General features: G+C 37.1%; 1 protein-coding gene across 4 annotated transcripts in view; it reads right to left on the bottom strand.

The window, feature by feature from the left end:
- FAM126A (family with sequence similarity 126 member A) overlaps nt 1-24,232 on the bottom strand; it is a 72,533-nt gene extending 48,301 nt beyond the window's left edge. For 3 of the 4 annotated variants that reach the window (XM_045564008.1, XM_045564007.1, XM_045564009.1), the window contains exon 1: nt 23,962-24,142. The gene's annotated coding sequence lies outside the window, so the exon portion shown is untranslated. Of the gene's footprint in view, nt 1-23,961 lie in introns of all 4 variants that reach the window. The other variant, XM_045564006.1, reaches the window with a different exon arrangement.
- Between the last annotated feature and the right edge of the window lie 469 nt (nt 24,233-24,701).

A 24,701-nucleotide genomic window follows, 5' to 3' on the forward strand; every position in this document is an offset into this window, starting at 1 on the left:
ACTGTTTTCCCTGCATGCAACCTTCTCAAAGATTGACTGTTTTTCCTCACATAGCCCTGGAAGAAACCCCTGAGCTTAAAGGTAAAGTAGGTGTGTTCCTTCCTCCTTATTACCACTCCAGATCATTCTCCCTCTCTCCCCTAGAGCCATCCACGCTAAGCTGCTCAGAAACTCTGTCACTGCCATTTATCAATCAATCCACCCTACGTGTCTGCCCTGCTCCATCCCTTCATTTCTAGGTTGTCTGAGCTCCTGGCTCACTTTTTCAAACTACTCCTGCTTAAATTCTTGATTTTTTTCTTACACTCTAATTCTTAATTCCTAGAACTCTCTTCCAACAATATTGTCTTCCCCCCTGCTTCAGCTACTCAATCCTATGATCATAACCTAAACCAGCTGTTCTCAAACTTTTGGTCAGGGCCACTTTACACTGTTAAATATTGAGCCAACCTGAAACAGTCAATGGCCAAAGCTACAAAAATTTGAGCAACAAAACAAATAATGTAGTATTGAATTATAACCCAAAGTATAAAATAAATATACATGAGGCCATACTGATATGAATAAATTATTAAATAAATAATAGGATAAGAAACAAATCTTCCTTGCAGAAGAATTCCCAATAATAGATGCAGATATTCTCCCTTCCAGGAGGCAGAGCTTAGTCCTTGCCTCCTCACTGAGGGTAGGCTGGACATAGTATTATAATTCACTTTTAGAAAAGAAGAGTATGGAAAGGGGGAAATAGTAACTACATAGTGGAGAAAGCTGGCAAACACTGCCCTGGACAAGGTTAACATCAGTAGTGATGTCATGTGAATATCATGTACCACCTGATATGATGTGATAAAAAGGGCACTTTACCTCTGTGGTATTCTTTCCAAGACTCATAAACCCAGTATATTCATGAGAAAAACACAAGAAGAAACTCAGTTTGAAAGATGCTCTACAAAGTATCTGTTATTCCTCAAAATTGACAAGATCATGAAAATCAAGAAAGACTGAGAAACTCTCACAGACCATAGGACACCAAGATGAAATGACAACTAAATGCAATTTGTCTCTTGGATTGAATCCTGGATCAGAAAAAGGACAATAATGAAAAAACCAGAGAGATCCTAATAAAGTCTGGAATTTAGTCAATAATAATGTAATAGTAATGACAAATGTACAATTATAATGTAAGATGACAACATTAAGGGAAATAAACTGGGGTATCCAGGTATTCTTTATACTATCTTTGCATCTTTTCTGTAAATCTAAAATTGAGAAAAAAAATTATTTTTTTATTTTTTTAAACATCTCGCTGGTAGACAATAAAAAAAATTATTTTAAAAAATTATTGAGGCCCCCCAAAGCGCTTTTTATTTATATAAGTTAATATCTATTTATTATGCCATAAGATTATAAGAATTGAAAAATTCAAGTGGCATTCATATAGTTTTAAATTAGCAAATCAAGCCAGTTCCTGGAGGATATTATGCTAAGTGAAATAAGCCAGGCACACAAAAAATAAAATAAGCCAGGCACAGAAAGGCAAATATTACATTATCTCATTTATATGTGGAATCTAAAAATGTCAAACTCAGACAAGCAGAGACTAGAATAGAGGTTGCCAGGGGCTGGGGGATGGGGAGATGTTGGTCAAAGTGTACATACAAAGTTTCAGTTAGGAGGATGAATAAGTTCTGGAGATATAATACATAGCACTGTAACTATAGTTAATAATAAGAAGTAAATTTAAGAAAATAGATCTTAAATACTCTCATCACAAAGATAACTATGTGAGTTGATCTGTTAATTAGCATGATTTCATCATTTCAGAATGTATAAATATATTAAAACATTATGTTGTACAGGGTAAACATGTATTTTTTTATTTGTCAATTATACTGAATAGAGCTTAAAAAACCAAATCTACATATATTAAAACTTACAAAATTCTTTCAAGCCATAAGTTTCTTTTATCTTCATAAAAGGAAGTATATCTTGAGAAAGTATATAAACATTACAAATGGTCCCCTGAAATATTAATACATTATATGGAAAACAGGACAATGGAATTCTATAAAGTATAGAATAAGTATTTAAAGAAATAGAATATGAAAAGCCAACCATATTTGCTAGTTGTTATCAGCTTTTCTTTGTCCTTATCACATATAGTAACATTGTAAAAAATTCTGCTGGGCACAGTGGCTCACACCTATAATCCTAGCACTCTGGGAGGCCAGGGCAGGAGGATCCCTTGAGCTCAGGAGTTCAAGACCAGCCTGAGCAAGAGCAAGACCTGGTCTCTACTAAAAATAGAAAAATTAGCCTGGCGTTGTGGCTTGTGCCTGCAGTCCCAGCTACTTGGGAGGCTGAGGCAGGAGAATCGCCTGAGTCCAGGAGTTAGAGGTTCCAGTGAGCTATGATGACACCACTGCATTCTACCTGGGGCAACAGAGAGAGATTCTGTCTCAAAAAAAAAAATTCTTTCCATTAGTCCTGGACTCCAAGATTAGTAGCAGTTATGACTAAAGACTAGGTAGGGCAAAAAGCAAAGTGGCAAAGTGACCACAAGATAGAGAAAATGATTTAAAAACTGTTTCTCTCTACCAGCAAGCACCAAGAGGCTCTCTACAGTTGCTAACCCACACTGATGTTTCATATCCAATATGTAACCTATTAATATTTATGGTGAAGTCTTGATTATATAACTCTGCAAGTTTTATAAACCTAATTGGATGTCTCAAGTAATTTTCATAATATACTCTCACATTTTAAAAAACTTTATTATTCTCAAAGGTAAAAGGAACAAAATTAAAATAGATGTCTCCAGCTGTGTAACTAACTTCCTATTTTTCTCAAACATGTTCCAAAGCAGAATATTTAAAATTATAATAGACAGCTTGCTGGGGTCTATACAGTACTTCATGAGAAGGATTAGTCAGTATAAAATTAACTTTTTATATTTCCAATATATAATAAAACCTTTCTAAATCAGTGTCTTATTCTTCAATCCCCACTTATATTCTTATCTTAATCCTAACAATGATTACCAAATGTCATCTTTTAAGTGTTGTCAACAAAGACATAACATTACAATTTTTTTTTTTTTTGACAGGATCTTGCTCTGTTGCCTGGGCTAAAGTGCAGTGGCATTATTACAGCTCACTGCAGCCTCAAACTCCTGGGCTTAAGCAATCCTCCTGCCTCAGCTTTCCGAGCAGCTAGGACTACAGGTGTGTGCCACCGTGCCCGACTAATGTTTCTAGTTTTTGTAGAGATGGTGATGGGGAGTCTCACTATGTTGGTCAGGCTGGTCTCGAACTTCTGGCATCCAGAGATCCTCCCACCTTGGCCTCCCAAAGTGCTGGGATTACAGGTGTGAGCCACTGTGCCTGACCCCTATAATTGTTTTATAAAAAAGAATATAAGAGAACAAATATATTTATAACTTTCACTGTAAAACCAAAAATTCCCTTATTCCTACTATTATTTCACATTATTCCCTTCATCATTAAGTATTTGCTATAAGCTACTACAAAAATTTTTATAACCATTTGCTTTATATGTCATTATGAAAATCAAGTTTCTATAAATTTATAGAACCAAATTTCTATAAACGGATTGTGACACATCATGAAGTTTTAAACTTCTCTCCTATGCAATGAGGCCATTGCCACAGTTATATTAAGCACCACCAGAAGATTATCAAGAATTCTTACACGAATTTCAAGAAAGGCGAGCAGAAGGAAATGTTTAGATTATGTTACAGAATAAAATTAAGTTAATCTTGGGATTTTACTGCTTAGAAACTGACAGTCGACAGAAGAGTCCTGTGAAGGAGTAGAGTATCTGTGCTATTGCTTGAAAAAAAGTGTTGCTGATGTCTCACTGCCTACTTGTGTCATCAATAAAGCTGCCTCTCAAGGCACAGTGAGAAGGAATATATACTGATTTATAGGGCCAGTAACAGAGGTGTGGAAAGTCTTTCCAAAATCCCATTACTTAGGCCTATTTTCCCCACAAACCATTAACAAGTGTCTGGTTATCAAGAGTAGAGCGTAGGTTTTTACTCAAGAAAATGTTTGTTGGCCGGGCGCGGTGGCTCACGCCTGTAATCCTAGCACTCTGGGAGGCCGAGGCGGGTGGATCGCCCGAGGTCAGGAGTTCGAGACCAGCCTGAGCAAGAGCAAGACCCCATCTCTACTAAAAATAGAAACAAATTAGCTGGCCAACTAAAATATATATAGAAAAAATTAGCCGGGCATGGTGGCACATGCCTGTAGTCCCAGCTACTCGGGAGGCTGAGGCAGTAGGATCGCTTAAACCCAGGAGTTTGAGGTTGCTGTGAGCTAGGCTGACGCCACGGCACTCACTCTAGCCAGGGCAACAAAGTGACTCTCTGTCTCAAAAATAAAAGAAAATGTTTGTTGACTAAAGCATCTTCTGCCTAGCTCAAGGACAAATGTTGGTATACCAATGTGCTATGGCAACAAGGCCAATGTGTTTCTGTTGGAAAAGCTAGGACGATGAGAAAAAAGATAACAATCCTTCTTCCCATTTCCCATTTCTATCTTCCTATTCTTCTCAAATCCTCCAGGACTTCAGAAGAATATTTTGTCCAGAGAAAGGATATCTGATTTGAACTCTAATAAGACAAGTTAGAAAGAAATATTTTTCAACAAACACATTGACCAAAAGAATACAGCAAACACAATGCTATGAAACTTCTGAGGCCAACAGTTCCTGCCCTTAGATTTCTAAAAGATTCTTTTCAAATATTCTCCCTTTCATTTTTTTGTTTTTTTTTAAATGGAAACAGTTGTGTTCCAATAAAACTTTTATTTACAAGGACAGAGGTAGACTGGATTGACTCTTAGAACATAGTTTGCCAACCCCTCATCTAGAGCAGTGTTTTCTAGACTGTGTGTCATAAGCCATTAGTACATCATAAATTTAATTTAGTAAGATGCAATTGGCATCTAGAAAATATTGGAGTATAGCACATGAAGGCCTAAGTATTGAGTTTTAAAAATGGTTTCAGTTATATATACATACACACATAAGTACATAATGTATGTTCTGGGTCATGATATAAAACATATTTCTTATGTGGACTGTGGCCAAAAAGATTGAGTAGCACTAATTTAGAGAACAGGTGTTGAGAGTCAGATGGTATAGATGATAAAAAAATAAAAATATACAGAAATATCTGGCTGGGCGCGGTGGCTCACGCCTGTAATCCTAGCACTCTGGGAGGCCGAGGCGGGCGGATCGTTTGAGCTCAGGAGTTCGAGACCAGCCTGAGCAAGAGCGAGACCCCGTCTCTACTAAAAATAGAAAGAAATTATCTGGCCAACTAAAAATATATATACATAAAAATTAGCCGGGCATGGTGGCGCATGTCTGTAGTCCCAGCTACTCGGGAGGCTGAGGCAGTAGGATCGCTTAAGCCCAGGAGTTTGAGGTTGCTGTGAGCTAGGCTGACGCCACGGCACTCACTCTAGCCCGGGCAATAAAGTGAGACTCTGTCTCAAAAAAAAAAAAGAATGAAAAATATACAGAAATATCGATTCAATGTTAGCTATTTTTTTTAAACTAGTCAAATTTAGCAGTGGGAGGTGGTATACCAACTTTAGTGACCCTAATGTTAATAAGTTCTGATAACCCACTACCACTGGACCAGCCCAATGCTAGCTATTAGTAGAACAAAAGCAGTTGGGAGCAGTGGTTCATGCCTGGGATCCCAGAACTTTGGGATGTTAAGACAGGAGGACAGCACGTGGCCAGGAGTTCGAGACCAGTCTGGGCAACACAGTAAGGCTGTTTCTACAAAAAATTTTTTTAAAAAAATTAGCCAGGCGTGGTGGTGGCACACACCTGTAGTCCTAACTACTTGGGAGGCCTAGGCAGGAGGATCACTTGAGCCCAGGAGTTTGAGGTTGCAGTGAGCTATGATGCCACTATTGTACTTCGTTGCATTCTAGCCTGGGCAACAGAGTGAGACCCTGTCTCAAAAAAGATGTTCTTAAGGAATTTTTCCTATTTTAGGGGAAGGCAGGTTTTATTTAACATAGAAATGGTAGAATAAAAGGAACTACCATTTCTGAATTATGTCTGTCTCTTAGAGAGAAAGACCAATTCATATGTTTGAAAGTGGTGACAAAATCCATCCTCCTCCCCACCCCATATGGAATCTATGAGTTACTGTAAGTCTCTATGGGTCAATTATAAACTAGCATTAAGGAGCAATGGTGGGAACAGGTGGATGGCTGGGGTTGGCATGAGCCTTTACTATTGTTTTCACAAATCCAGGGTGGTCAGAATGGTAGAGGCAATGCAGACCCCATTAAGAGGAGAGCTGGAATACATGGGACAGACCACGATCTTCAACTGTGACTCCACCCTTTTGGCTTCATCCGCGTCTTTGCAGATCACAGTGAAGACTCCCACACACTCACCATATAAGCCTACATTCTTGACATACGATTGGCAGAGACAAACATTAATGCCCTGTTCAATGAAGTGGCACACAGCCCAGGCATCCTTTTTACCATCACCACTGGCAAAGCCTTGGTAGGCCATGTCAAAGAATGCAAAGAGATTCTTTTTCTTCACCACTCCTGCTATTTCCTTCCACTGCTCTGGACGAGGATCCACTCCTGTGGGATTATGGGCACAGGCGTGGAGAAGAAGAACACTTTGCTCTGGCAAAGATTTTTTACGCTCAGTCGAGATGTCTTTCTGCCCAAACCATCCTGGGGAAATCACACACCCATCTTCAGGGATGCTGGCATGCAGTTCTACAAGGTTATCGATACTATGACCCCAAGACTTGTGGCTTTGACTTCACGGGCACTATGGAGGGCATTTCAAAGATACCCTTTTCTTTTTTGAGCTAGCTTCAAATACCCTTGACTAAGGTCATGTGCAATTTATGGACAAATTATATTTATTTTAAATAAGAGCAGCCAAAATGGTGAGATTGCTGGGAACCATGGCACTGAGATGAACATTTCTTGTTGACATTAACATAACACATGCCTCAGTGGTTCAACATTTTTAAAAAATTTTTTTCAAATAAAAATTGTATAACATAATTTTAAAGTTTAAAATTGTGTTAGTAATTACAGACAAAGTTCAGTCCAGACAGTATAAGCATAAATAACACACAGTAAGTAAGCATCTAATAAATATTTTTTGAACAGAGGAATAAATGTCACCCTTCATGATGTCTGTCAAATTTACCATCTGCTCTCCACCTCCACAGCAACACCCTGAGTCTGGGCCTTTATTGCCTCTGCATGTGCTGTTCACACAGCCTTCCTGCTCCTGGTTTCTTCCCTTCTCCAGTGCACCATGCACAGTGCTGCCACACTTCCTGAAACACCACTTTTCTCCTGAACCTACCACCACACCAGATCTACCAGATCTTCCACATCAAACTCTCTCTGTAATATAGCCATAATTTACCTATCCAAATTTTATTTTTCACTATTCTCCAAAATACACCATGCCATTCCAACCTCGATGTCTTTGCCTAAGCTTCTCCTCTCTACTATATCTTCCTTGTACTCCTCAGCTTTTTACAATCTACTCGGGAAAAATTCAGGGCTTATGTTGATGAAATATATGGGTTCGCAAGGTGAGCTGCCAGCAGAGAACTATGGCACTGCACCTGTGAGTCACACACAACAGCATCATCTCATTAGTTATTTTAAAGATTGATTGATTTTCTAAACTTGCCTTAGAAAAATCTCTTATTAGAATTTTATAAGAATTTTAAAGAGTTCATCAGTATAAGTTATGCCTTTCCTTAAATACAAAAAGATCACAATTAAATTATTTTAAATTTAATATTGGGTAAAAATCCACAAGAGCAGTTTATTGGCTGAATAAGGTTTTCCAAAATGTTTGTACCATCTTTTATAAAATATACTTGCAGTATTTACTAAATGATTCAAGTATTACCTCAGTAAATAAAAGGCCAGTAAGCCCTGATAACTAAGACACAAACTGTAAAATTTATGTTGACAGATTTTAAGAGATCACTGTAAAAATTTTGATGTAAAAATGACATCCATAGCATTCATTGATATGATTGTTGCATCCATAATTGATAATGCATGGTCAGTAGCATAGTGATTAGGAATGCTTTTTACATATTCCCTAAAACAGAATATCGAGTTGACAAATTTGTAATTCATCCCCTGTCCAGCTCATACAATTTATCCATATGGTACGCTGGGCAGGGCCAGAGTGAGAACAAAGGAACCGGACGAGTCAAAAACAGACATAGAAGGGGAGGTCATCTTAACGGCAACTCACTCAATATTTTTGTATATGCAAAAAGTCAATATTACTATATATTCAAATTGCAACATTAATAATTCAACAAGCCCTTGAGTGCCTACTGAGTATAATGCAAAGTGATTCTATTAGTATTACTTTGCACTATTATATTAGCAAAAGAATATTAAAATGTGGTCTGTGTCCTTAAGGAGACTGTAATCCAAATGGCAAAGGAAGATACAGGAATAGATGTGAGGAAAAATGAATCAAGGTAGCAGCCTACATTTTCTAGAGAAATAATTACAACTGTAATCATGACAAAATTATCAGAAATACACAAAATCAGCAATAAAGAGTTTAAAACAAGGGTTCTGCTTACTATGCAACTACAAAAAATTATGAAATTTCCATCAAGAAAGAAAATAAAACATACAAACAAAAAAACTATGAACACTTGGGTAAAATATTAATCTCCCATGTCTGCTAATAGTTTTCTTTATTGGAGATTTTAAAAATTGCTACACTTAAATCTTTTGTACATAATTAAAAAATGTGCATCCTTCTCACTGTTGCTATCCCACTCTTCAAAAGAAAACACAATTGTATATTATTTCAAACTTTTTTCTATACATATACTATATAATCAGCAGTTGTGAAAACTCTTTACTCTTAAAAATTATTCAGAACACCAAAGAAATTTTGTCTATGGTGGTTATATTTACTAATATTTATCATATTTGAAATTGTTAATAAAAATTATAAATACTTATTCATTTAAAAATAATAATAAATCTATTACATGTCAACATAAATAACATATTTTTATTAAAAGTAAGTTTCCTAAATAAGAAAATTAGTGAGAAGAGTGGCACTGTCTTACATTTTTGTAATTTTTTTAATGTCTTGGCTTAAAGACATTAAAGACACAGCTAGAGCCTCGTAACTGCTTATGTATTCAAACTAATATGATAGTTTTGTTTTGGCTGAGCAGATACATCTCAATCAAAACAAATATATCTGCTCAACCAAACAGATATATATATATATATATATGCATATATATATGTATATATATGCATATATATATATACACATACATACACACACACACACACACACATACACACACACATAGTTCATTTGTGTTTTGATTTTTCTGCCAGAAAAAAAAATGGAATCACACTCCACCAAAACTTGATGTTTCATCTAATACATCATGGACCATTTTTTTTCATGTATGGTAGACTATAACTATTATATTTATGGCCCTCAACAAATGACTCCTCCCGTTATTTACGCCTTTGTATAGTCCTCTCCCACATCAATGTTGGGCTTGGCAAAGTGAAATGTTTCCACCAATGGACCTCAACAAGCATAATGCAAGGAGAGGCTTTATAAGGGCTTGCACCTAGGGCATGTCCTCCTGAAATACTCCTTAGAAGGCAGCCACCCTGCTAAAAGAACTGAGAGATAGACATCTGAATGAGAAGACACATGCAGGAGACCTTGGAGGATGAGGAGAATTTTGTGATAATTTAACTATTTGAAAAAGTTTAAAAGTTTTTTTTAGTAAAAGGATTTCTCAGAGCCTTTAATATGCTAAATCTGTATTATGAATCTCTAAGAAAGGTGTTTAGAATGAAATATTTTCCCAAGTGTATTTGACCATGGGATCCTTTGCTGTCCAAACACAACTGGCATCATTGGGAATACAATCTGGAAAGTGCTTAGTGTGAGCAAATGTGTCATACACAGCAATGATATATGTCCATGGATAATGTTGTGATGACTAACATTCTTCAAGCACTTATGTTTTTGGCACTGTGCTAAGTGCTTTATAGGAATTTTAATTTAATCTTCACAGCTCTCCTATGTGGTAAATTAATATAATCTCCATATCACGAAAAAGAAAGCTAACACTTAAAAAAATAACTTGCCCAAGGTCAAACACTACAGTCGTAGTTGAGCTAGGGTTAGAATCCATGCAGTCCAACTCCAGAGTCCCCATTCTAATCACCATTCGTGTTATCATCAATCCCTACCCTTGGTACATAAACAGTTCAAAGCTTATACCCTGTTTCATGAATAATTTATTCTTTCACTCTTTCCTGCTTCCTAATATTTTCATTCTAAATTGAAAACTGGGATATTTTCATTCTGAAATAAATTGGTAGGGGAAAGTAAATTATACAGGTGACTGTTTGGCAGCCAGGTTGAGAACTATAGTGTTATAGAAAGAACGCTGGTAGGGTACTGGAGACAAAGTCTTCAATTCACAGCTAGACCCAGCTCTGCCACTTGTTAGCAGGTGATTTGGAGAAAATTCTTGGTTCCACTATTTTTCTCAATTGGAATGAAGGAAAAGAAAAGAGATGAGAAAGTATATCTCTGCTATACCACAGTGCCTACATACCGGTAACAAGGATGCTCCGAAAATGTATGGCTGTGACCAAAATTTAAATGCCAAAATTAGACCAAAATTCTTACTTGCCCATAAGTTAGAGTTTTTGTTTGTTTGTTTTACTTTGCTTTCTGGCAAACACACTTTAGTTCTCTAGTTAATTTAGTTTACCCTACTTTCAGAACTCTGGCAAACTGCCTCCAAATGATGAAAAAACAAGTGCTTTACTTTTATGTTCAAAATTTTCTTTTTTAGCAAACTATCTCAAAACACTGTAAGAGAATTGATTAGACACTGGGTATTAGAATTGATTAGAATTGATATACATCTGACATATATCAATTTAAAAATAAGAAATGAATTATTTAAAAAGCATGTATATTTAGTTTATGGCTAAAGCAAGTAATAAAAAAACGCTGAAAATATCTGTGGCAACTCAGTAGGACTGGTTGATGATGAGAGGGTATATATAGTAACTACCAAAGCGTGAGCTAAAGACAAACTGTTTTGCCTTAGACTATAACACAGGCATAATAACATGACTAAGATAATGCACAAGCAATTAGCTCAAATTAACATCATATTAAAAAGTATTACATTTAGTCTTCCTCTTCCATTTTCTACTTTGAAAAAGCAACCAAGTCTATTGGCAGAGGTTCTTGAGCTCCTAAGAATATAAATATCCTCTAAACATTTTCTCCTTGCCAAACCAAATAAATTCAATTGAATTAAAGAATTAGCCAGCTCTTTGCCATTGGCTGTATTGGGAAAGGTGAAGGAGGAGGCAAATAGTTATTACTTTCTCCATTAAGCTTTCCAAATTTATCTCTCCCATGTCTTGCCTGGGGAAGCATATTAGTTTTTAAGATTTTGACATTGGGCTTGGCAAACTATTCCTTGAGATAGGCAAATAAAGGGTATTTGAGATTTTGCTACATCCAAGCATAAAAGCCATCTATATTAGTTCACTATGGCTGCTGTAACAAAGTATCACAAACTGGTGGCTTAAACAACAGAAATTTATTTTGTCCCAGTTCCCCAGGTTAGAAGTCTGAGATCAAGATGTCAGGAGGGTTATTTGCATCTGAGAGCTGGACAAAATGATCTGTTTTAGGCCTTTCCCCTTGGCTTGTAGATGGCCGTGTTCTCCCTATGTCTTCACATTGTCTTCCCTCTGTGTCTTATCCAAATTTCCTGTTCTTACAAGGACACCAGTCATACTGGATTAGCGCCCACCCTAATGACCTCATTTTAACTTAATTCCCTCTGAAGACCCTATTTCCAAATAAGGTTGCATTCTGAGGTACTAGGGGTTAGGACTTCAACACGTGAATTTTGGGCTGGGTGTGGTGGCTCACTCCAGTAATCCCAGTGCTTTGGGAGACCAAAGGCAGAAGGATCCCTTGAGCTCATGAGTTTGAGGCTATACTGCACTCCAGCATGGGAGACAGAGACCCTGTCTCTAAAAATAAAAAAGTATGTATTTTGGCATGGGCACAATTCAGCCCATAATACCACCAAAGCTGCAAAATAAACTATTATAGAATCCAGAAATTAATCTGGCTCTTCCTTTCTTGTATTAAAGGTGCTTTAATATCATCCATTTATTCATAAGTTGTTAAATGTCTACTATGTCCTACATGCCAGATTTACAAAGATGAATATAACATGGTAGCTGACTTAAGGAATTCATAGTCTATTAGGGGAAACAAATAAACCTAAAACATAGCAGAAATGAGTGTCCCTTAATCCTTTTTGAAATGAATCAAGTAAATCAGAGTATAAGCAATAATATAAAATAATAAAAATAATAAAACATGCTTTGAGGAAAATGAGGAGGAATGTAAAAGAAAGCCCAATGTAAACATTATCATTCAATCATATTGCTATCATTCACCCCTCTCTCCTCTCTTTCTCCCAAACATAATATACAGAAATACACTTTCCAAAGCACAGCTATACTTGAATTCCTTTAAGCTTTTTGCATTCTAAGTACTTTCCTTGCTGCAATGTTGGAGACGAAGGAAGAGAGAAACGTTAAGAGAACTAAATTCCAATTAACTTGTGGGTCGATGTCTTAGGGTGAGTCATTGCCCTTTCATAAGTTGGAATGAGACTCTCCACCATTAATGAAGTCTGCCAATAGAGGCTCAGATTGTTAACACAAAATGGTGGGGTGAAGAGGAGGGTGCAATGAGCAAATGTAAGTAAACACAGATAACGGTGGTAATGTGTACTATTGGGCCATAATAATAAAAACAACAGATCTTGACTGTACAAAATTCTACTTTATTCTTCCCAATCAGAAACTCGGGGATCTTATTAAGTTGTTTTTCTTGGTTCAAAAGAAGTATAGCAACCAACGCAGAAATAAATAGTTCCATGTGACCATTTTGATTCATATTGACTCAGTTAACAATTGTTTTAGCAGAGGCTGATTTATAAAATTAGTTTTAAAATGAAGTTTTCAATAATATTAAGTCTTATACTAGTATAACAAAATATAACCTAAACGTTGCTTTGTAGCTGAATATGAGACTAAAATTAGCACCACAAAAATTTCTATCTTGGTTCCTCCCAAAGTACTCGAAAGTCCTATAAGAATGTTTAATCCCTAAAGTATTTTAAGCATTTCTTTTTCAATTATGCATTGTTTCTGAAGAAAAGGTTTATTACAGAAAACCAAACATCTGCTTGGACCCCTTCACCAATTAACTAATTCCTGATTGCTGGAATCCAAATTCAGTTAATTACAGTGTATTACAATAAACTCTTTGGAGCTAATATTGTGACATGAGTATCTGGTCTGACTGTATCTTGTGACAAGCTCAATATGATTTCCATGAAGAGGCTGGCCTTTCTGAGGTGCTACCTAAAATTGTGTAACATATCTGAAGTTCTCATAGTGAAAATAACAAGCTTTAGTCTTCTTTTTCTTTTCTTTTTTTTTTTCTTTTAAGCCCATCAGGATGTTGAAAAGTCTTAGTTTTCTTGACTTGTTCTTTCTTGGTCTGTCCTTCCTTTCTCTTCAATCTATCATTATCATAGTTTAAAAAAAAAGATCTTATCTTTAAATAATAGCAATTGTTAAAAATTAGATATTAAAAATATGGTAGAAAGACTTATTATAGAAGGATTCCATTTATTAAAACATTTTAAATAAAAAATATAATTAACACAAATTACAGCAAGCGTAATATTAATAAAAATTTCTCTTCTACTTCTTCTACAAGAAGAGGAATCACACCTTATATTCCTCATACAAACCCCCACAGTGTTTTAACACAGCTCTATAAATAGAGGAAGCTGCATGGCATAATGAAAAGAATGCTGACTTTAGAGTCCAAAAAACTCATGCCACTTTTCAGCAAGTTACTTTAAACTCTCTAAGTCTCAGTTTCCTAAACTGTGAAAGGCAGGTGATAACATCTACCTTTCAGGGATGTTTTAGGGGTTAAAAATAACACAAATAAAGCATTGGAACATAATAGGTACTCAATAAATAACACTGCAAATTATCACTAATAAAAGATTTATCATTTGGACAACTGAGAACACATTTCAGGATCTTACAGTTCTGGATAGAGGGCGGCACCCAGAGGGAAGTTTCATCAGATTCTTTCTTTTTTTTAGATTGAAGTCTCACCTTGTCCCCTGGGCTGGAGTACCATGGCACTATTATAGCTCACTGCAGCCTCGAACTCCTGAGCTCAAGCAATCCTTCCCTCAGCCCCCCAAGTAGCTAGAACTACAGGCACATACCACCACACACAGCTAATTTTTTAATTTTTTTAAGAGACAGGGTCTCACTATACTGCCCAGGCTGGTCTTGAACTCCTGGCCTCAAGCGATCCTCCCACCACCTTGGTCTCCCAAAGTGCTAGGATTACAAGTGTGAGCCACCGTGGCCAGCTTCATCAGATTCTAGTATCTTCCAGTTACTTCCATATTTATTTATTCTTCAATGATTAACTTTCTGATTTAGTAGCCTAATCTACTGCCACTGCCTCCAATTGCTCAATTTATTCCTTAACCCCTTTTACAGTATAAGCTCAGTTATCATCGATTCTCATCATCTATTCTCTATAGCCTTATAAATGACAAATCTATCAGCTCTTTCTCAAAGCTCATTCTTTTTCTCTAACCTGCAGCAAGCATCTTCCTTTCTGAAACTCTACTTCTTGAACTCACTGGCTTGAATATTCTGGTTCTATCACCCATGTAACCATTCTTCCAATTTTCTGTACTTCTCTAACAATTTATTTGATTTACACATTTTTACCTTCCCTACTTGTTGATGCCTTCCCCTTACCCATTTCTAAAATAATTCTGCCTTCCTCTCCATTTCCCTTATCAGGACCCACTTGAAGTTTCATCATTTTTCAAAATAGTCTCTCCCTCTTCTTTTTTTTTTTTCTCTCTTTTCTCTCTCTCTCTCTTTTTTTTTTTTCTTTTTTTTCTTTTTGGAGAAAGAGTCTCACTCTGTGTTTGTTGCCCCGGCTAGAGTATAATGGTATCATCATAACTCACTGCAACCTCAAAACTCCTGGGCTCATGCAATCCTCCTGCCTTAGCCTCCCAAGTGGCTAGGATTACAGGCATGAGCCACCACACGTGGCCGCTCCTTCTGAACCACTAAAGTGTGTACAGCTGTGGGGGCTGTTTGTCACTCTGCCTACCATTGTAACATCTATTGATTAACAAATCAGCAGGAACCTTGAAATTTAGATCAAAAGAGCATATATGTATATATATGTCTGGCAAGTTTAAAGAGGTCAGACTGGCAATATTTTATGCCCCCAAAGGAAGGAAGTGGGGAGTACAGTCTGCATGTGTTGATTAGAACCAAAACCCTAACTGATTTAATTAAATGTTAATTTGCTTTTTCTTTTTTTAGTTTTTCTCAAGGGAGGTGATAATTTACATTTAATAAGGGGAAAAAACAGAAGAGTTCAAAAAGAAAAATATAGAGTTCATAATTACTTGCCTAATCTAAGCACTGTTAAGGCTCACATTTTTCTCTTAAATTTCCAAGCCTATACATCTCTCTATACAAGAGTAAATATAAATCTTCCAGTAGCTGGAACCTAAAATAATTTTCATAGTACAGTTTAAGAACTCATATACAATGTTTTCATTAACTCAAGTACAAATGACTGAATGAATTCTATGCATTGATATGCAAGACAACTAATATTCCTCAACTAATCAAAAGACTCTTTGTCCAAGAAAACACACACCAAACAAATATCGCTTAGCATTACTAGTAAAAGGCTACTCTGATGTGAGGCTCAACAACAAATATTTAAACTAAAATGGAAAATCGTGTTTCCAAAACTCGTTGATTTCTTATATGTGGTGCACTTAACATAACATTCTTTACAAGGTTGAAACTTGATTCAGGAATGCAAATTGATCTTGAATACCCAACATGTTAAAATGTGAATTATATTAAGTACATTATACAAATATCAATTTTAAATGCCTCCACTCTATCCCACCTCACTTCAGGATCACCATATTTATTAAAATAGCAGAAGATATGACATCAACACAGATTAGATCAGTAATAATTATGATAGGGTTACCAAAATTTGACACTAATTGTGCAGAGAGGAAAAATACTTAATAAGATGCTCAAATGAAATGATTAAATTTGCTTCTCAGTAATAGGCGGTGAAGGAAGAGTCCTAATTAGGGAAAAACTAGGGTACTGATTAGAAAACATTGGCTATCACATCAGATGGAAATTGAGTTTAAGATCTGTATTCTACCACTAATTAGGTATTGATCTTGAACAAATATCTTAACCTCTGAGTCTCAGTTTCTTTATCTGCAGAATAGAAATAATAATCCTTAACCTCATAAAGTTGTATAAGGATTAAATAAAATTAATTATGCAAAATACTCAGAAACTATGTAAGTACATATTAAGATCTCTATAAACTGCATTCAATTCAAAAAGACCTAGACATTTTTACAGCTAAACTATTTCAAACCTTCCAAGGAAGAGATTAATTGCCAGAGCACATAAAAAGATGGAAAGCTCTCTCATACGCACAACTCTCTTGCACTCTCTCTCTTTTTGTAAGGCTAGCACATTTAGAAACCAAAACCTGAAAAAGGTAACACAAAAGAAATACTAGAGATCAGTCTCATATAGCAAATCAAATATAGCACTACTTTAAAGAGATATGCTATTATCAAGTTGCCTTTATCCCTCAGAGAACAATTGTTTGGTGAAATCTACTAGGAAGTCTTCTAATACAATTTATCATCCAAGAAGAAAAATCATATAATCATCTGAATGTACATTAAGAGGGCATACGATTAAAGGTAATATTTATCTCAGTTCCCCGAAAAAATAAAGGAATAGAAAGTTATTTCCTTAACATGCCATAAATAAAAATTTTGTATGCACAACTATGAAACTCTAAAGGCATTTTCATTTAAATGAGAAGCCAAGGATGCTCAATAATTTAACATTATTCTAGATGTTCTGATCAATGTAATAAGAAAATTAAATAAGGATTAAATGTTGGCAAGAAGACAAAATTGTCACTATTTACAAATGCTATAACTATCACAAAACTCAATAAAAACTATTAGAATTAAGAGTTTCCTAAGATGACCAGTCAAAAAAAACAGTATATGAAAATCACCAATCTTTCTATTAATATGTTCTATAAGGTAGATATAATCCTCTTTATAATATGGTGAAAAAAGATTCCATTCCCAGTAAAATCAGCAAGTTTTAAAATATGAAAAATACCACTTTAAATATGAAGAAAACTCAAAACTACATCTCTGTGGCATAAAAGAAGACTTGAATAAATGATGATAACATTGTAGAGATATCACAACTATCTCTAGAAACTTAGTTTAGATATTGCAACGGGGTTCTTTTAGGATCTTAATAAACTACATTTAAGGTAATCTGAAAAAAGAAAGAAAATAAAAGGAAAAAAGAAAGAAATATATGAGAAATGCTAAAAATTTTTTGAAAAAGATAATGGTAGGGATGCACACAACCATATAGTAAGATACATTAAAAAGTTACAATTGGCTAGGCATGGTATATTATACCTGTAATCCCAGTACTCTGGGAGGTCAAGGCAGGGGATTGCTTGAGGCCAGGAGTTCAAGAACAGCCTGGGCAATGTAAAAAGACTCCACCTCTACAAAAAATTTAAAAATTAGCTTGGTGGGGTGACATGTACCTTAGTTCCAGCTACTCAGGAGGCTGAGGCAGGAGGATCACTTCAGCCCAGGAATTCGAGCTTACAGTGAGCTATGATCAGGCCACTGTGCTCCAGTCTAGGTGACAGAGTGAGACCCTGTCTCTAAAAAAAAAAGTGACAATAATTGGGACAGTTTGGAATTACTGGAGCAAAAATAAACAGCCCAATGAAACAGAACAGAAAACCTAGAAAAAGTCATATACCTACAGATAGATAGATAGAGTATATACACATCATTTGGTACTTAAAACCTCTGGGAAAAGATAATTGTTCGATAAATAGTATTAAAATAATTGACTAGCCACTCTATATTAAAATACCACATTGCAAGCAGATTAAAAGTGCCAGTTTTAAAAAAAACTGAAATTAATATAAGAAAATAGAGATGAACAGTTATATAATTTGGGCATCAGAAAAGGCCTTTCTAAGCAGGCAGATATCATAAAAGCAAATTTTGATAGGTTTAATCACATTAAAAATGCTAAAAATCTGTTTAAAAAGAAAAACATATCAAACACAAAATTAGGAAGTAAATGACAAACTGGGGAAATTATGTGCAATGTAACTTGACGAAGGCCTAATAGTTTTAGAAACAAAAGCTCTCATAATTCAGTATTTAAAAATCTCCAACATCATAATAGACAAAGGACACTACTAGATAATTCACAAAAGAAATACAAATAGTGAATGTCACTAGTAATCAATGGGGAAAAAACACTTATAGAAGATAAACTTTTCATGTCAAAATGTCTGTGTTTTAATTGCTAGTGCTGACTATGGAGAGGGTGCTGGCACTCTCAAGCACAACTAGTAAGGATGAATATTAATTAAATCTTTCTAGAAGAATATTAATTAAATCTTTCTATTAATATCTATTAAAAGTATTAAAAATATGCATATCTTATGACTTTGGAATCTATCCTAAGGAACTAAAGATATGGGCAGTAATTAAACTAACAATAAGCTAACTGCTATCCACTCAAAATTACTGGAAAGAGCTTAAAATTTCCACAACTGAAATGGTGGGTAAATAACTATGGTAATCCATACGCCAGAATATTAGACACACATTCAAAATGACATTATGTTGTAAAGAACAATATTTTATTGACTCAGGTAAACATTCATAATCTATTAAGTGAAAATAAGCTAATGACAAAACAGCACACACCAAAATAAAAATTTTTTTAAAGCCAGTATAGTTTCTTTGTGTTAAAAAAAAAAAAAAAAAGAAAGTAAATACCCATTAAAAAGGACCTATAAGAATATTCATCAAAGTGTTAACAAGTATCTCTGGGTAGAGACGTTATATTAATAAATGTTACTTATCACTTATGCTTTCCTGAATTTCCTAAATTCCCTACAATTAATATGTATTACATTAGTAATTAACAAAATACAGAATGTTTACAATATTGCTGTGATTATAATAATAATAGTAAGTACCCCAAATTAGGCTAACATTGATATTTCTACTCTTTTAGGCTGCACCAAAATTAAGGATGCTTTCCCTTTCTAGGTCAGATCATACTTCGATTGATCTATGAATGAAAGAAATTTTCAGAACCCCAGAAGACAATCAAAGAAAACTTTACTCTCCACCTTTATTTTTGATTAAGTGCAATGCCAAATAATTATTCAGATATTAGCCATTTTGTTTTCAGCCCACTGCCAAAGGTAAAAGCTCCTACAGGTAGGAGCAAGCCCTGGACTTCATATAAGCAGGACTCAAATTTTACCTACATCTGAATCTTGAGCCAGAAATTTAAAAAAAAAAAAACACCTTGTGAGGTATTACCTTTCTCAGGATAGAAAATGTGGGCCTTTGACAACTTCTAATCACAACTCTTCTCTGTCTTATCTGGGAGACAGGAAAAATTTTCTCCTCCAATGTGTTTATAAGGCATATATCCAAAGGGCAAGCAAGCAGGGTTTCTTCAGAGCAAAGATACTTTAAATAGGAGATTTTCAAGTGTTAAATGTTCTTTTTCCTCAGTGCTCGGTGCAGATATGCAGCCTAACTCTGAGAGGGCCAAAAAGACTCTGGCAGAACTTGGCTCTCAATAATAAGCAATAGTCAAACTGTTAATTCCATCTGCTCCTCTTGAAAAAAAAACAAAGTGTTACATGATGGTGCCAGGGGTCTTAGGCTCCATTTAAGAAGTTTTTCTGGGGGGCATTCATTTGCACAATAGTAAGATGCTTTCTAATTTTTCTGAGTGTTTCAGAGAACCAATATAGACACTACATGATGGTATCTTTGATGATGGTAACAAAGAAATATACCATCTTTAACATCATATTCTTTGTTAGAGATGTTGCTTCCAAAATTGTCTATCTTTCTTACTTGTCAGAGCTCTGAATTCCATCCATATCTATCTCCTCATGGACATAGTTCCAATAATTATCTCATCTTTCCTGAATCTCTTAGAAATCTCTTCCTACTTGTCTCTATTCTTACTTTCCTTATGCATGTAAACAAACATAACATTCCTTCAAACTAAATCCTTCTGAAGTAGTTTTCAACCAGGCTTGCACATTGGAATTACCTAGAGAACTAAAAAAAAAAAAAAAAAAAAATGCAAGCAACCTGTAGTGACAGAGAGTAGATCAGTGGTTTCCTGGGGATGAGAAGGAAGGATTACAAATGAACACAAGGAAACTTTTGGAGGTGATAGATATGTTCATTATTTTGACTGTGGTGGTGGTTTTATAGGTATAAACATATGTCAAACATTAAATTGTACACTTTAAATATGTATAGTTTATTATATGCCATTATACCTCAATAAAGCTGTTAAAATAAATACTGATGTCTGGGTTCTACCCCACCCACCTCCAAATTGGTATCCGGGTTCCTGATGGAAATCAAAAGTCCGCAAAGCTCCCTAGATGATTGTAAATGTGTAGCCAAGATTGAGGACACTGTTTAATGATAGCTATAGGTATCATTATCTGCCTTCTTTACTTCAGTTTTCTTAAAAAGCCTAACTTAACTATGTCTACTTTATCACCACTCATTCTTTCTCAAGCCTCTAAAAATTGGTTTCTGAACCACCACTCAGTTAAAACTGTACTTGTTAAAGTCACCTATGAACTCCTGACAAATTTAGTGGTCACTGGGGTTCTCTCCTTTCTTGACACCTCTTTACATCATTCAAAATTTTTGACTTGCTCCTCCTCCATTTGAAAATCTCTCCACCCTTAGCATCTCTCCTGATGTTCCTCCTACTTTTCTAACTACTACTCCTCTACCTCTTTCCAACTGTTCTTCTACCTATTTCTGCTATTTATCAGAGTCTGTTCTCTGGCTGCTATTTTTATCATGCCAAAGTCTCCCTGAGTCATTTCAATATAACCAAATCAGCTTCAATTCAACCCCCAATTTTCACTCTAATCCTGATTTTCTTTATAAGTTTCACATCCACAGATCCAAATCTTCACCTGAATGTTCTACTGCTTCCTCAAATTCAAAATATCCAAAATAGAATTTATCATCTTTCTTCCATTTATGTGTTCCTCATTTCCAATCAATGGAATCAGGTCAAATCCTCAGAGTCCTAATGCCTCCTTCTTTCTTCCTGTAGGTGACCTGGACCTATGAGTTTCTACCTCACTTTGTCAGAGTGAGGATCTAAAATACAAATCCGATGTATTAGATGGACTTCTCATCCATCACCTTCAATCCAATCACTTTTGCTAAGGATACAATGCCCTGATCTGGCCTTCTATCACCCTCACTATCCTCATCTCCCACCATTATCCTACTAATCCCTGCATTCAAGCCATATCAATGTCAATGTTCATCAACTGACAATGTTAATTGGCATTGACTTGTCATTGTTAATAACTTCTCTAAACTGCCATGGTTTCTCATGCCTTGTTGTCTTCTTATTTATATCCTCCTCTTGGGAAGTTATGCATTTACCTCTTGCACTTGGCAAAACTATATCATCTTTCAAAACTCTGCTGTGAGTTCCCAACTCCGCCTACATCCAAGATGAGTTAATGGTCTCCTACTCTAAACTCCCTTACCACACTAGGCACATCTCTATTCGTACTTATTAATATTACATAGTATTATAATTGCTACTTTTCTGTAATGTTACTAACATTTTGTACATTAGAGGGTACATTCCTTGAGGACAAGAGCTACAACATTCATTTCTGTACCCCTAGTGCCTATTCAGCCTGGAGCAGTGCAAAATAAACTTATGTTTGACATAGTTTCAATTATTTACAAAATGTCAATTGATACTCCAAATAAGGTCTTGAATACTAAGAATTTTTTAAGATTTCTTAAGATTCATTATAAAACAAATATTAGGCAGTAGCCTAAACTCACTGTCAAAACTACAACACTCTAAATAATACAACCAAGAGAAGATTTCACAAAGTAAGAATACAACAAAGAAAGGAAGTACAGCAGGAATAACACAGTGACTAGCCAATTGTTCACTGGGTGTCCATATCCAGGTACTGCTAATGCTGATAATTAAGAGGGTTTCTAATCCCTCAATGGTAATTTCAATAAGTCAAATAAAGATAAAATGAGCCAAATCCAGAAATTGTTTTATAATTATGTGATAGTTTTTCCCTTTGCCACTTGCTTAAATGAACTGATTATACGAATAGTTGACTTTGAAGTTATTAATATTATTGGCCAAGCTGATCTTAAAGATGACGTTTTTTCTTACTTCCCTTTACTTGCACTTCAAAAATACGGTGTTTAGACTAATATTCATCTTGTAAACCTTAAAATATAATAACCTAAAGAAAAAAAAAAAACTTAGAAATGGTGAAGAGGCTGTGGATGTTAGCACCAGAATGTTCTTACGAAAAAAAATAAGCCTTCCAGGACTATCACATTGACTCAAGGTTACATTAATCTTCATGACTTTACGCCGATAAGATAAAGCTGAAAATCTCAAACTGTAAAGTGCTACATGAACCAAAGAGATAGTTTACTTGCTCCAAAAACTACTGTGTGACCCAAAGGATAAATAATTTGCAAAAGGTCAGCTGGCCCTACTGCCTGTAGTAGTCTCTGAGGTAGTGCGATAGTAGCTGCCAGCGGAACAAACTCCCCCTACCTGAAGAGCGGAGCGGCTGCCGGGCGTGCGATAGTGTATTCACCAGAGATCCGATTCTCTGCGTGCACTGCGATACCACTTGGGCAAAATTAAAATTTTTCAGGAATGCCTAAACTCTGAGGGTACAAAGCACACATGTGCACGCTGACGGATGGACACCTGATTTTGCTGGAGTGTACAAACTTGGGGTCTTTTAATGCAACGATTTTTGGCTAAAAACCCCGACGATTCTCGAGTATGTTAAAACCAACCTGAGGAGAGGAATAACTCAGAAAGAAGGGGACAAGGGCTGAAGAGGAGATCTTCGGCGTAATAACCAAGGAAGGAATCGTGGCTGCTTTCTGAACCTCTCTGCCCCGCGGGGGACCAAAGACAGAGGCGACCATTGCTTTGAAAGAGGGCGAGGCGGGGAGGTCGACAGTGACCATTTTGGCTGCCAGACTGGACGGATAGCGGTGGCCTCGCCGGAGCGAAGAGGGCGGGCGGGAGGGGTGGGAAAGGCCGGAGCATCAGCCGCGGCGGCGTGGGGCTGGGGGCTCCCGCCCGAGGCCCACCCCGCAGAGGGGCGGCCAGTCGGGCGGAGGCGGCGGCCCCCGGGTCACGCCCGGAGGCTGGACCGCTCCTTGCCAGGAAGGAGAGAGACCCGAGTCGGCGCGCACAAAGCTGCCGCCTTCCAGGCAGCGGGCGCGCTGTACCCAACTTCGGGGCGAGCAGCCCCCGGCCGCAGCCCACCCTCCCCGCCCGGACGCCCCCAGTACCCAGTGCCGCCTCGCGCCCAGCCGTGGCGCCTCGCGCGGGAGCCGTTACCCCCAACGAAGCCGCCGCCCCAGGGACAAAGTCCCGGTCCCCTCCCTGCCGCCGCCTCGCCCCGGCTCCTCCCTGACAAAAAAGTTATCGGTCGCCGGGAGCCCCGGGGGCCCGGCGTGGGTCGCTCGGCCGGACTCACCAGAGAAGCTGCCGGAGCTCCACCTGCAGAACCTCGACTTGTGCGGCTCGCAGCGCCAGCGACGGCGGCTGCTCGGCTTTCTCCCGAGTAGCAGCACCACCCGCCCCGCTTCTTGCTAGCAGAACGGGTCCCGGCGAGCCATCTTCCCTCTCCTCTCACTGACTGACAACCCAGCCCGCAGAGCCGCCACTGCCGCCAACCACTCTGACGGGCACGACTAGGGACCAGTCCCCAGGCAGCCAACCACCACCGCCTCACGCCAGTTCAGCCTATCGTCGTTCCCCGGGGCGAGACCAGAACAACTTCTCCGCCAATGAGAATGTCTCGTTGCTGGGCCTGGGGCGGAGCCACAAGGGGGGAGGGAGGGCGACTTGGGTGGGCGTGGTCTGAGTAATGGGCGTGGTCGGGGATCCCGGGGGTAGATGATTGACTGTAGGGTTTGCGGTGACCGCTAGGCGATAGTGATCAGTGAAGGTCTCAGACTCTGAGCCCTTAGGGCTTATGGCCTTGTCAGAAGAAAAGAAGGCTTAACGGGTGATATGAACTGTAATCAGAAAAGAGAAATAAATTAATATTTTAATTTATTGATCAGGAGAATTCTCAGGAACTCAATTCACAAGAATTTATCAAAGTCTTATCAAATCCCAGGAGGGGAAAAAAGTATGATTTTGCAAAATAGTAATAGAAATTCTTCCCCTTTGCTACATCATTGCTTCTAGGCTTGGCCTGGAAAAATTCCC

This window comes from Lemur catta, chromosome 11 (genome assembly GCF_020740605.2).
Source record: "Lemur catta isolate mLemCat1 chromosome 11, mLemCat1.pri, whole genome shotgun sequence".
Classification (NCBI taxonomy): domain Eukaryota; kingdom Metazoa; phylum Chordata; class Mammalia; order Primates; family Lemuridae; genus Lemur; species Lemur catta.